General features: G+C 33.0%; 1 long non-coding RNA gene across 1 annotated transcript; it reads left to right on the top strand.

The window, feature by feature from the left end:
• Positions 1 to 258: 258 nt before the first annotated feature.
• Positions 259 to 1,463, top strand: LOC126976772 (uncharacterized). The gene is made up of 2 exons (XR_007731978.1): positions 259 to 483; positions 838 to 1,463. It is a non-coding gene; the product is annotated as an uncharacterized LOC126976772 (long non-coding RNA).
• The last annotated feature ends 12,134 nt before the right edge of the window (positions 1,464 to 13,597 follow it).

Raw genomic sequence — 13,597 nt, 5'->3', positions numbered from 1 at the left:
TATCTGCTTTTAACAATGATGTCATATAAATATAATATTGCTGATTAACAATTATTATCCATAAAAAAATCCAAAAAAATAAGTAGTTACTTGAAAACCAAATAACAACTAATGCATAAGAAAATTTATGTGTAAGTTAATTATATGTGGACTTGTTTACCAGTCCGCATGGGGCGAGTTTAGATCGGCTGGTGCTCGCTGTGTGTGACGTCATAAGTCAACACTCGCGCAGTTGAGTACGTTGCGCGCTCTGAAACGGTTCCCAAGCAAATTACGCATATATTGTATAAAATGTCAAATCCAAACACAAGAAAGTCATGTGCTGTGCCTCTATGTAAAAGCACAACCGTTAATGCACCGGAAAAGTTATTTTTTGTGGTACCAATGGATTTTCAAATGCGACAGAAATGGATAAAAGCTATGAAAAGATTGTATCCATTTGGAGCCAAAAGCAAAGTATTTTGCTGTGAAGATCATTTTGACGTAAGTACAATGACAATCTAATATGTACATTACTTGTATTATTATGTACCTACATATAAGATATTAGTAGGTAATTTGTACTATAGGTAGCAGGTACCGTTTAGTTTAAATTTGTTTAACATATGTATCCGAAAATGGAGGTACGTATAAAATCAGACCAGAGGTACAAAACCTTTGGTGTCGATAGTTTTAAAACGTACCTAATATGTAACTTAAAAACAACGGATTGCGTCAATCTTTGTTTATTTTACTATCAATAATCTCTATGAGTACATAGGTATTAGTCTATCTTTACTGCCTGCTAATCCACGCGTGTTGAAGTGTAACGTTTTATAGTATGTTTTCTTGTTTCAGATTGAGAATGATATGGAGAACTATATTAAATATAAACTAGTTGGGGGAAGAATTAAACTTAAAAAAGGCATACTTCCTCACAAATTTAAATGTCAACAAGAATGTAATGATAAACCCAAAAAATCTGCAGTAAAAAAACCTAATGAAATAAAATATTTTGAAGAAATCTTATGTAATGACGTAGAAGCCATTCCTTCGACATCAGATGCACCGAAAAAACCTGAAGAAGTATTTGTTGCTTGTTATGAAGATGACACAGTAATGGAAGATCCATAATGTTTAAATTAAGAAAATAACTATCAATATTTGTGAATTTAAAAAAGGCAGTGCATGTAAAACTTAAAAGTAAAGTTGTTCATAATACGCAACTACTAAAGAAAAATAAGAAAGACAGGAAAACAATATATTCTGTAAAAGCAGACGCGGTATCAGTGTGTGTGTAAATAGTGCTTAGACTATTTTATTTAATATAAGTTCAATTTGTTGATAAGAATACGTAAAAAATAATTATCATATTGTAAGTGTTAAATAAGTTACGGTAAGTTTTGACATTTAAGGCTCCGTATGAGATTATTTAAATTTCCCTGTACTGACCTTTTTTAATAAATAAAATAAAATAAAATAGACTTTATTATTTATTACTAGTGACTTAATTTTTCTTATAAATAAAACTTAGATTAGCTTAACTAGTAATTTGTCTCTCGCCAAAGGCCTCCTCTAAAGACTTTTTTCAGTCTCTGGCTACTCTTATCCAGTCCGGTCCTGCTATCCTTTTAAAATCGTCCTCCCACCTTCTAATCTGTTTACCTTTCCTTCGTTTCCCGTCTCTTGGATACCATTCTGTAACGGTTTTTGTCCATTTCTCTTTCTTTTCCCTCAGAATGTGTCCAGTCCATTTCCACTTTTGCTTTTGACAGAGCTTCTTGCCAGAGATCTTTTTTAATATTATTATTTAAATATGGCAAAGTTAACCAGTGAGATCAGAAAAATACTTTTTAATATGAGCTTCTTTCAAAATCTGCTATATTGAGATAATTTATTTAATTTAATTTCTAAAATTATTCACTTTTTAAAATTATGTTAATTCTAATATATTATTTATTTTTTACACTTTGAGGCACATCTTATCCATCTCCATTGCTATGGCATATTAAGGGTGCTGTATCTGCCAACGGCCTTGAGTGTCTGGGCGGAGCGAGATGTTATCCCCGCACCTACCGCGCTCCCGATATTAATCACGCAAAATGCTACCGACGCCATCGCGATCGTCGCATCGTGCGTGCGGGCTGCTGTTGTCGAACTATCGATACTTTCGCTATCGATAGGTGGTTTATTATAAGCCGAAAATCATCTATAATATCTGTAGGGCTATTGAATATTCCGGTTCAATAATTATAGTACATTTTCTGATGCTAAAGTTGCTGATGGCACAATCACGCAGCTTAAATTACTTTCCAAATTGCAATTATGTGATTTAACAAGTGCGCGGTGTTCCGGTGTGATGCTACATTAATACTGGCCAAACTTAATTTTAAATACAAATATCACCTCCCCGTTTAACTTGCACGTAACCAATGGCATCATCACCACAGATAATTCTTACCGATCTGAAATTAGTAAACCGACACAAAATATATGAATTAAAAAACTTGACGTATTATAATAATATGCCATATTTATATATATATCCAATGTCCTCATGTTTGATTTCAGTGAACTCTTAAACGGATTTTAATGGGGATTACTTATTGGAGTGCAGTTTAATCCAACTTGAAAGATAGGATAGTTTTTATTTCTATTTGGGACCCATAATTATTTTTATTTCCAATATTTGTTTTGTATGGACATTATTTCTGTAAGACAATTTAATGACGCACGGTTGCCAGTTCTGCTGTTAAACAATTTCATTAAAACACATTATTAAATATTATTGACAAATTCATAAAAAACAGTATTTTATTTATTATGTACAGAGCAACGTTTGTCGGGTCAGCTAGAATATTACAAAAAGGCATTTCGAATTCGAAATTTTCGCTAGAAAATCACTATTTTACAAATACTTCATCCATATTATTGAGTATACCAATAACATGTATAACTATATACCATTGGACTGGCGGCTGTCAAAGTGCTTTTGTGCCTGTTTGATATTCGCCATTTTGGCGCTGTTGGCAAAGTAGCGAAAGTCTGCGTAACAAAACTGGTGATGACAACGTAGTGGACAACATAGATAGTGGGAAACTATTTACAAAAAAATTGTGTACTTTATAACGTTGATTCTTGAAGTATAAATAACACGGATTACGAACGAAATTAATTCAAAATGCAAAAATACTTCAGAGTATTGTACGTGCCTTCGCAGCCATTTGTATTTTACGTCAAAATTAGTTCTCTGGACGCTCGCGAGTGGCGCTTCAAATAGGCACAAAAAATTGCTGTCAAACATATGAAACAGCCTGTCCAGTGATATTTGTACAGGTCAGTGGAGTATACACTATGAAAGTAACACAGTATAATGCACAGACAAAACAAAACCAAATGCAATATACTAGAATGAATATATTAGTGATAGCTAAAAGTACCTATGTTATAACAGTTACTGCGGCCTGATGAACTATAGAGCGGTTAGAAGGAGGAAGTGTTGACCTATGACGTCACATAATGGCTGCACGGCAAATTAAATATTTACGCAAATTTTAGATGTGTGTCAATTCTAAACTTATTGATATTTTGGAATGAAACAAAGACTATTGTATTTATAATCATATAGAATTCATTGTAACATAGATTCAAGCGATTTTGCATAAACATTAAAATTCTTCTATGTTATTCTATTTTAAAATATGTAAGCTTAGATTAATAATTGGTCCCCGCTGCGCTACAACTTAACTTTTTTTAAATAAGGGACGAGACGAATAGGACGTTCAGATGAAGGTAATTGATACGCCCTGCCCATTACATTACATTCGATACCGCACTACCTAAGAACAGTAGCTTTTTTTACGGCAACTATTAGATGCTTGTGTGCGTGGCCATCTTTCAAATTTTGTAACACACGCTTCGTGTTATTTTCCATTGATGTTAATAAAATGATATGTGATCCCAGTGTCTTCCTTATTTCTTGTAGTTATTATTACGTAAATCGGATCATAAATCTCAGAGTAATCGGTGTACATACAAAAAAAGAAATACCGATCGAATTGAGAACCTCCTTATTTGAATCGGTTAAAAAGAAAATAAAACACAAATACTAGCCTAGCACATCCATTTTATTTGTGTATCAACTTAAATGTAGTTTGAATGATTCGAAATTACATTCAATAATTTATTTATAATAATAATAGTTATATAATAATATTGACACACTTTTTACACAAATTATCTTGCCCCAAGTTAAGCATATATAGCCTGTGTTATGAGTTACAAGACAACGATATATTTAATACAATATACTTACTTAAACATACATAAATTCATATAAACATACATATAAACATACATAAATACATTTAAACATCCATGACTCGGAAATTATAAGATTAGATACGTTCGTACTTGGCATCAAACGGGTGTAGGTACAAATTGACAGCGCTTGAGCAATAGAATTCACGTTTACATGAATGTGACTGGAAGCGGGCGTTCTCATGAGGTCAACCGCAAGGCCCTTTGATTCTTTCGTATTAACACCAGGCTGCAGTTCAATGCAATTTCATACAACCGATATTATGTTGCAAACTTCTAAGGAAAATTCTACTTTGAAGTATGGGTGTGCTGGTGAAGAAAGATATACAGGGACGGAGGGAACTGACCTGGTAAATGCTGGTACACCTCTGCAGCCCCCGGGGGAAGCAAATTACCCGTTTAGTTCGTGTTTGGTGTTTAGGTCACTTAGTCACTGATGAGGTAATTTCACCAATTGTGTCATTTATATATGAGAATAACTATTCCAGGCATAAAATTATTCGCGGTATTTACTCAGAATAACTTATAGTACATTTCACCACTTTGTAAAGGCAATAACTAAGTACTGATCTGACTGACATGATAAACACACGCATTGTATAGATGGACCCAATCAAAGGACCAATTCAAACCCACATCCACACACACACACACACACACACACACACACACACACAAACAAACAATTAATTGTTAATTGTAAAATTTGGTTTTCAATCATATCTGTTTATTTCTATATTGATTACGAAATTTATTTATTATTTATAAGTACTCCTAGAATAACTATCTATAAAGTCGCCCTGCGTAGTGTTAATTTGATATTTTTTTTAATTGAAAACTTCTTTAGCCACATTAGACACATTTTGGTAGGGAAAAAAACGTGATAAACAAATAATCAAAAAATAAATATCATATATAGTTAAACACTGTTTGAATGGGTGAAATCTCGTGAGTTCGCGTCACCGAAAGCAGTATATCTGTAGCAATACAGCTGACGTATTGTGCAACATTAGTACTGTGTATATTTTATGAGTGAAATTGAATGGATTTATTGAAAATATATGCTTCTACAATATGATCCCAGAAAATGTACAAAACAAATTGTGTTACAAAATTTAAAAGAATTGTTAAAAAACGTTTGTGTGGGAAAGGTTTTAATAGCATAAACGATTTTCTTAATGACACCACGGACTAGGAATAAAGCGAACACCCCCAGGCTCTTTAATTATAAATGTTTATTGTACGATATCACATTGTAATCCATATTTTTATATAAAAAAAAGCCCGCTGAGTTTCTTGCGCCCATTCTTCTCAGGCCTGAGGCAGTCTCTTTTGAATGGGTGGTAGTTTCCGACGTTCAATAAGTGATTTTGAATCCTATTTTGAATAAAAATATTTGAATTTGAACTTGTCCAATGTTGGAATAGTGTTTATGTTTGATAGATATATTATTGAAAATAAGTTTTAAAAATATATTGTTTTTCGTCTGAATTGCAATTCAGTGCACACTTATGAATCAATGGTTGTTTAGTTATAATGTACTCTGTGCGCTCAGCTGACATAAAAATTTGACACCATTTTGATTTTGAGGAAAGCTATTATCAATAAATCCTTAAAAATTGTTGGTGTAATATTTATTCTCGTATAACTTTGTTATCCTCAGGACAAGTAGTTGGTGAAAATATGAATACATGGTTATTTCAGAGTAAATAACAGTTTTGTCCTAGGAATAAAACACATTCTGCTTTGATGAAATCGCTGTGGTTGTATAGACTATAGAGCAGTCTCGCCTGCGCGGGAACTCGACTGCCAGGCCAGTGTCGACGACCTTTAAGTCACGTGCGCATTTAGGGTTGCCACTTTTTATTAAAGTTAATATTTTATTCTATTTTATATAACAGCTAATAAATGGCTCGCATAATGCCTTTATTTATTTACGGTATGTGTAGATTGATGCATCTACTAGGTACTTAATAACTCTTGTGTTTTTACTTAATAATTTAATTTTTTTTTACTTACTCGTGTAAGGCATTTAGTATTTGAAGTTTGAGTATGTTTGTTGCATCACTTTGCATATATTGTAATTGAAATGGTTTGTAAATTTAATTGAAAATAAGAACTTGTAATAACAAGTGTGAACCGACCGATACACGGGGAGTACTTATATTCGAAACACAGGGAAACTTAGTTCAGAGTTTATGTTGTGTAGTAGGTATTATAAGTATGTAGTAACTTGTACATGGTTTTTTGTAAAAAACGTTTTCTTTTGAGACAAAAAATATTTGTAATTTTTATTACCATTCTGTTTGGAAAAGAGAAACCTTAGAGTTTATTGCTTGTTCATCTCGAAGGAAATCTGCCTGAAATGAAATAGTAATGTTTTTATCCATCTTTATTGGAAGAGTATACTTTTTTGAAGAAAAGTGTTTTTAGAAAACAATCAGATGAAACTGCTCTCTGGTATATTGTGAATTTTTTGTTGTTACGACGCCAATAAAAAAAAATTTGAACAAAAAAACAACCGACTTCAAAAACACTATTCCAAAACAATAGATATAATATGCACTAAAAAGTAAAAAATAATTGCGTATTTTTATACGATTCAATTAATAATTAATGAAACTGTACATCCTGATGATATTAAAATGATGTTATTATATTATGGTTCGTATTATATGTTATTCGTGATACCCTAGTGGTTTGCAGAATCTTGAAATTGGAAAATCATTCTATAATGAGACATACGAGCTGTAGTGACCTCGATTGAGACGAAATGAAAGCGACGACATAGTCACGTGTTTCGAATAGGGCTGCCTACCACTATATTATTTATAACACATTTTATAAAACAAAGTACTCCGCCGCGTCTGTCTGTCTGTTCGCGATAAACTGCTGCACCAAATATCATCACCAATGGATATCGTGATTCTCGAGGAAGGTTTTCTTAGAAGGTGTCTGGGAGCTTTCAACGAAAACCCTTTGAGATATAACAAAATAATGTATGGTGGAATTGTGTATCTTATATAGTTTTAAAGAAAAGTCCGATGGCACATATCTAAGATTGGCTATGAGTTTCTTGCCACTCCTTCTCATTAACTCAACCTTATACGAAGTGGCGGTAAATTCAATAAGAAAAAAATTTTTTTTGACATTCGTAACTGTTATTTCCGTGACCTACATGATTAAAGCGATTTTGACTTGATTTGATTTAAATCTAGAGCTAAACGTGTATAGGCTCATAATAATAATGTAATCTCTAATTATAATAAAAGATATCTAATATCACATGTATTATATCAAGGAGCAGAAATATTTCTATCAGGGACACGTGAGTAAATATAATGAAATCGTACAATGTAACAAATATATGACCAGTATCTATAATATAGATTGTAGATATATTCCATAGACCAAGTATAGTAACTAGACTGATTGATAGCTTCCGTCTCGCTCACACGAGAAAAAGAAAAACTTATGCGAGTCTTATGTAAAGAAATGAGATAGAGTGATAAGATTTTTTGTTTCGCCATGCGGTTTTTTCAAGGTCAACACCCGGTGTGCTAAACAAACTTGACAGCGCTGCACAGATATCTTGTTTACTTTTATTTGCGTCTATAAAATAGCTATTACTGTTGTGAAACGTGTGAAACACACAATTTTATTCAACATCAGTGACGATTTTCCACCACCAAAATCCACCTTCGCATGACACGCCTCAAGTTAGGATATCATCCCCACCATCTGGATGTGTGGCGGTCCTCCACAGTGCGGTTTTCAAGGAGCTTTCTTCCACGTACTACAAAGCTGTGGAATTAGCTTCCTTGCGCGGTGTTTCCGGGACGATACGACATGGGTGCCTTCAAAAAAAGCGCGTTTACCTTTCTTAAAGGCCGGCAACGCTCCTGTGATTCCTCTGGTGTTGCAAGAGATTGTGGGCGGCGGTGATCACTTAACAACAGGTGACCCGTACGCTCGTTTGTCCTCCTATTCCATAAAAAAAAATTAAGTAGAATCGAAGGAAATATGGTGAGATGTTGTTTTTACGATGTAAAAGTGATAGTGAAAGAACACTTGTGTTATATTATTGTACCTATATTTAAAGGATATTATCTGTCTGATGTTGGCCACACCAAACCGATGTCTAGTTACTATACTTGGTCTATGACATATTCATTCTATTCATACGAGCACGTTTCATTTCACGTGGCGCCGGTTTCTGAATATAAATAACTGTTTGTTATCTTCTGACGCATGTTATTTTGTGTATATTTTTTAATGCTAAACGGACAAATATTATCTGCGGATTAATTTTAATAGCACAAATCGGACATTGAAATGGATCACCTGAATTTCGCGCATTTAAATAATATTAATACAAATCTTTTTAAAGGGTACGAACGCATGTATTTACTTTACATAATTTACGTAATTTTTGCTGTTAGTTAGGGGTTAGTTATTTTGGTGATTTTTATTCGCAAGTCTAGTAAGTTAAACTAAGGATAAATAGGTTATTGTAAACGGCCGTAAAAGTACACCGATAATGGGCAGATTACTATTGTAAAGATCAAACAATTGTGTTTTTAAATGTATAATACTTGGTTACCGTATTCATGTCATGCAGAGAACCAATCACATAAATCACGTTGTGCGCATGACAAAGTAACTGACAAAGGACATCCTAATATCGACCTAGACTCGACCAATAATGCTAATAACACTCATTATTTTATGCAGTGATAGTTTTCTGTATTGTCACTTAATTGTGTGAATTTTTGACTCTTATAATCAGCGGTAGACAGTATGACACACAAACTTTATATTACATTTCACACAAATACTTGGTTACCGTATTCATGTCATGCTGAGAACCAATCACATAAATCACGTTGTGCGCATGACAAAGTAACTGACAAAGGACATCCTAATATCGACCGAGACTCGACCAATAATGCTAATAACACTCATTATTTTATGCAGTGATAGTTTTCTGTATTGTCACTTAATTGTTTGATATTTTGACTCTTATAATCAACGGTAGACAGTATGACAAAACTGCTTCTTAATTAATTATTAAACAATCTTTTACAATACATAAAAAAATTACGTTTTAAAAAAAGAGACTTTAAAAACTGAAAAGTATCTAATATTAATAATACTAATTTTCATAGATTTCAGTTTCGGTTCTTTTAAACGTAGTTTTTTTATTTTTTACTTTTTAGTGTCAGTTAATAATAATAATAATATAAAATCAACCTGAATAAAAACTCCTAAAAAACCGTACACAAAAAACAATTTGATTATCCACGTAGACAAAAAATTTCATAAAAAACTACGGGGCCAAACTATGTAAAATTTTTAGGGGACCAAATGACATCTATTCCGCATCGAATTATAGATACGTAACGTAAATCGGATCATAAATCTCAGAGTATTCGGTGTACATACATAAAAAAATACCGTTCGAATTGAGAACCTCCTCCTTTTTGAAGTCGGTTAAAAATATACTAAATTATAACAGTATCCCAAACACATTTAATTATAAGTCTTATTTATTTATTTGGAAACAAATACAGATACATCCTTAAATATAAATTAGGTCACTTAAAAACAGAAATAAGGACACAAGGATGTCTCCATATACAGTTTGAATAAGTACACTCAATATTTAAATTTACACTTAAATTACACTAAGTAGCAAACAACCAGTTTATAATAAATATATATATATAAATAAATCTAACATAATGCAGCTGAGGGAGAAGAAAGAAAAAAGAAGAAAATTTCGTGATTTCTAACTTACTCTGTTTGTAACAGGATTTGTTTTATTCAGAGTTTGTAAGTTTTAGAGCAACACGAAATCATATCTACATCATTAAATCTTGATTTATGGAGAGCAAACATTCTGTGCAGTGGCGTAAGTATGCCAGTATTTGTCCTGGTGTTTGAGAGATGAAATAAATCATAAGAGTATGACCACGGTCTGGTATATGAAAATCGATTAAATGAAGTAATTCTGACGATATAATTTCACTCGTACATATTTTTCGCAGAGTGACAGATTCAGTTAAACTGCGTCGCTGGCTTAGTGAAAGAATATTAAATTGTTTTATGAGATTCTTGTAGTGGTTTCGACGTCCACCGAAGCGAAAGTTTAAGCAATACGCAAGAATTTCTTTTGTGTCATCTCGACCTGATGGTCATATACCGTATACAGCGAAAAATCTTATTGAAATGCTTTGTCCTCTCAAGCATCACACTGCGGCTTTCAGGGGAAGTCTCAAGTACAATGCCACCAAGTGCTGGAATAATTTACCACCGCCGCTACGGGGTTTATATACAGTCTCGAATTTTAGAAAAATATACATAAAATACATATTAATGACCAATACCTCCCTGCATCTCCTTGGTGAGCATGTTTAAATTTCATTGTATTATATAAAACAGCTACTAGTATTTATTATTATTTTTTCTTCCTTATATATTTACACACATATGTTTTAAGCTATTGCATAGCTTCTATCGCGGGCCTTGAGCGTGGAGACCGAATCCAGATATTCCCTAACGAAAATAACCTAACACTTACTTACTAGATCTATATAGATATTTCGCCACGGTCATTACAGTTGCCTTACATTACAGCGGTTATCACGTATGCTTTTTATGCAGAAGCTCTCAGGTTCGAGCCTGGGGTACGTGTCTAGATTTTTTTTAAATACGTTTTTTAATTTTTATTTAGTTTCACCTGTCCCGTTGTCTGTCTGTAATCAAATCTTGCAAGTTAAATTTTACTCACTTCCCATTTTAAATTAATTTTATCAAAAAAGAAATACTGCATAAATAAAATAAATAAATAATTATAATTGCATAAGTTGATAAAAAATGCTATGCAATAGCTTTACAGCGGCAGTCCCCGAGTGCCACAAGTCTTTTTTTATTATTTTTGTTATTGTCATTATTTATTTGTAGTTAAATTTTTTGTTAATCTTTATTTTTTTTATAATAATTATTTTAGTGCCACAATTAATTATATTTTGCTTTTAAAATATGTCAGTTCAGCTCCAAACTTCACACAATGGGGTCACTGAAAATCAGTGTTGAGCTAATAATGTATGGACACTACTATAACTGAGTGGACTCCAGTTTTTGAAGACCACTGCCACATCAAGTTTTGCTTTTGTTTCTTTTGTATTAAGTAAGTTAAGTATTAGATTAAGCATATATTTTGTTCTCATAAACATTTTTGTGTGAATGTGTCAGTTTATCTTCCAAAATAAATTCATTTTCATTTCATTTTCAAATAAGTGGAATTTTATGAATCATTTGTGTAATATGTGAATATGTGTAATATGTGTCAGACTAACTGCTAGCGTTGGGACCTCCATTATGTGTTATCAGTCGACGAGTGTATTTCACATCCTACACAAAACGTGACAGGCATCACGCCTACGTACCGAACAGCTATGATTGGGACGCCACTATTTTTATATCTTTATACACGTGTGTAAGCACGTGTGTAAGCACGTGTTTTGATACTATAATGATATATCATATTAGAGAACAATAATACACAAACATAAGTGAATTGAAGGGTTTGTTTGATTGTTTGTTTGTAATTTTATATAATAAGTTTGTAAAAATTAGAATGTTTTTGTTTAAAGTGTTTAATGTTATTAATTGTAATAAATGCTTTGAAGTCACATTGTTATTAGTTTGAAGTACTGATATTATGTCATATAGTACATTCTTAGTTTTCTCTTAGTTATTTATAACATGCGACGAGTGTAGTACACGGTAAAATCCGAATGGGTTTATATTTGTACTTAAATTTAAGTAAATTGTAAAATACTTTTTTTGTGTGTAAAATAAAGAAATAAAAAAAATATTATGTTTCTTTATTAGTTAACACTAGCTCACCCGACATACGCTGTCCCGTCAAGTAAGTATTCGGGAATAATGTAGCCTAAAGCCATCGGAAAAATTTTGTAATCAAATTTAATTAAAAATGAAACAAAAACAGTCTTCTGAGTGATTTTACAATCTTAAAATGCCCCAGATAGGCATAACAAGAACTTATCTCAAAATAGAGGATAACTGTCGACGTTATTTTTTTCGACGTTTTAACAATTGTCACAGTCCATAAAGACGACCAGGGAGGCTCCTTTGCAGAGGATGCCGGCTAGGTTATGGGTACCACAACGGTGCCTATCACTGCCGTGATTTGTAAAATTATTGTGTTTTGGTCTTACTGGGCAAATGAGACTTAACATCTTATGTCTCAAGCGCAATTGTGGTGCCGGTCAGAATTTTTGGGGCTTTTCAAGAATCCTGAGTGGCACTCAATAGTAATAAGCAGGGCGTTTCAATAACCATGAGCTTAACGTCCTGCTCGTCTCGTCCCTTATAATAAAAAAAGTATGATCTACGATTGAGATTAATAAAATAAAAGAGTCTATAAAATACGACAGCCGGTCATGTTGACTGAAATATGAATGACGTCACGCCCCAATTATATTCACCTCCACGCTGCAGCTGGAAGATATTATTGTTGTTGATTCCCCGTCGCGTTATTATTGATTTCTGAAGTATGACGTCATAATCTCCCGCCATAACACCTACGAGCGTATTCGCGCGTAATCAAAAGTGTAGAATTACGAATTTTTTTTTACGAGCAGGACGTTCAGCTGATGGTAACTGTTCGCCGTGACCATTTACACTGCAGCGAAAGATTATTGAAAAACCCAAAAAACTCGTCGCGCGTCACCTTGAGACATAAGATGTCAATTCTCATTTGCCCAGTAATTTCACTAGCTACGGCGCCCTTCAGTCCGAAACACAGTAATGCTTACACATTACTACTTCACTAATAATAATAAAATATACAGTAATACTGTAATAAGTGTGCTTTACTGATTAATATGTTAATGCTGAAATAAAGTTTTTTCGTAACTAACGGCTGCTTCGTGTACCGGGCTGTCTCCTAAAATGTATGTGCGACGGGAGCGACGGCTAATCTAACATAGTCTAGCATCAACTCAAAAATGTTTTTTTTTTAAATAATAACTCTCACGCGTGACAAATTTTCTCGATTTCTTTCGCATAAATCAATCTAATATATTGTACGTCGAAGCGTGTGGTCGATACACCTACCAGTGTAGGTTTGGATTTCGTAAAGTTAATAGAAATTTCTAGTAAGCTCAGGATCAAATCGAACAGAAAAAAAATTATGGAAAATGTGTAGGCAGGATAAAAATAGTTAAAAGAAATTTTTAGTACAATTTAAATTTTAGGATGGAATGGG

This window comes from Leptidea sinapis, chromosome 2 (assembly GCF_905404315.1).
Source record: "Leptidea sinapis chromosome 2, ilLepSina1.1, whole genome shotgun sequence".
Taxonomy (NCBI): Eukaryota; Metazoa; Arthropoda; class Insecta; order Lepidoptera; family Pieridae; genus Leptidea; species Leptidea sinapis.
Note: the sequence above shows the minus strand (reverse complement) of the source record. Positions and strands in the feature narration are given on the sequence as shown.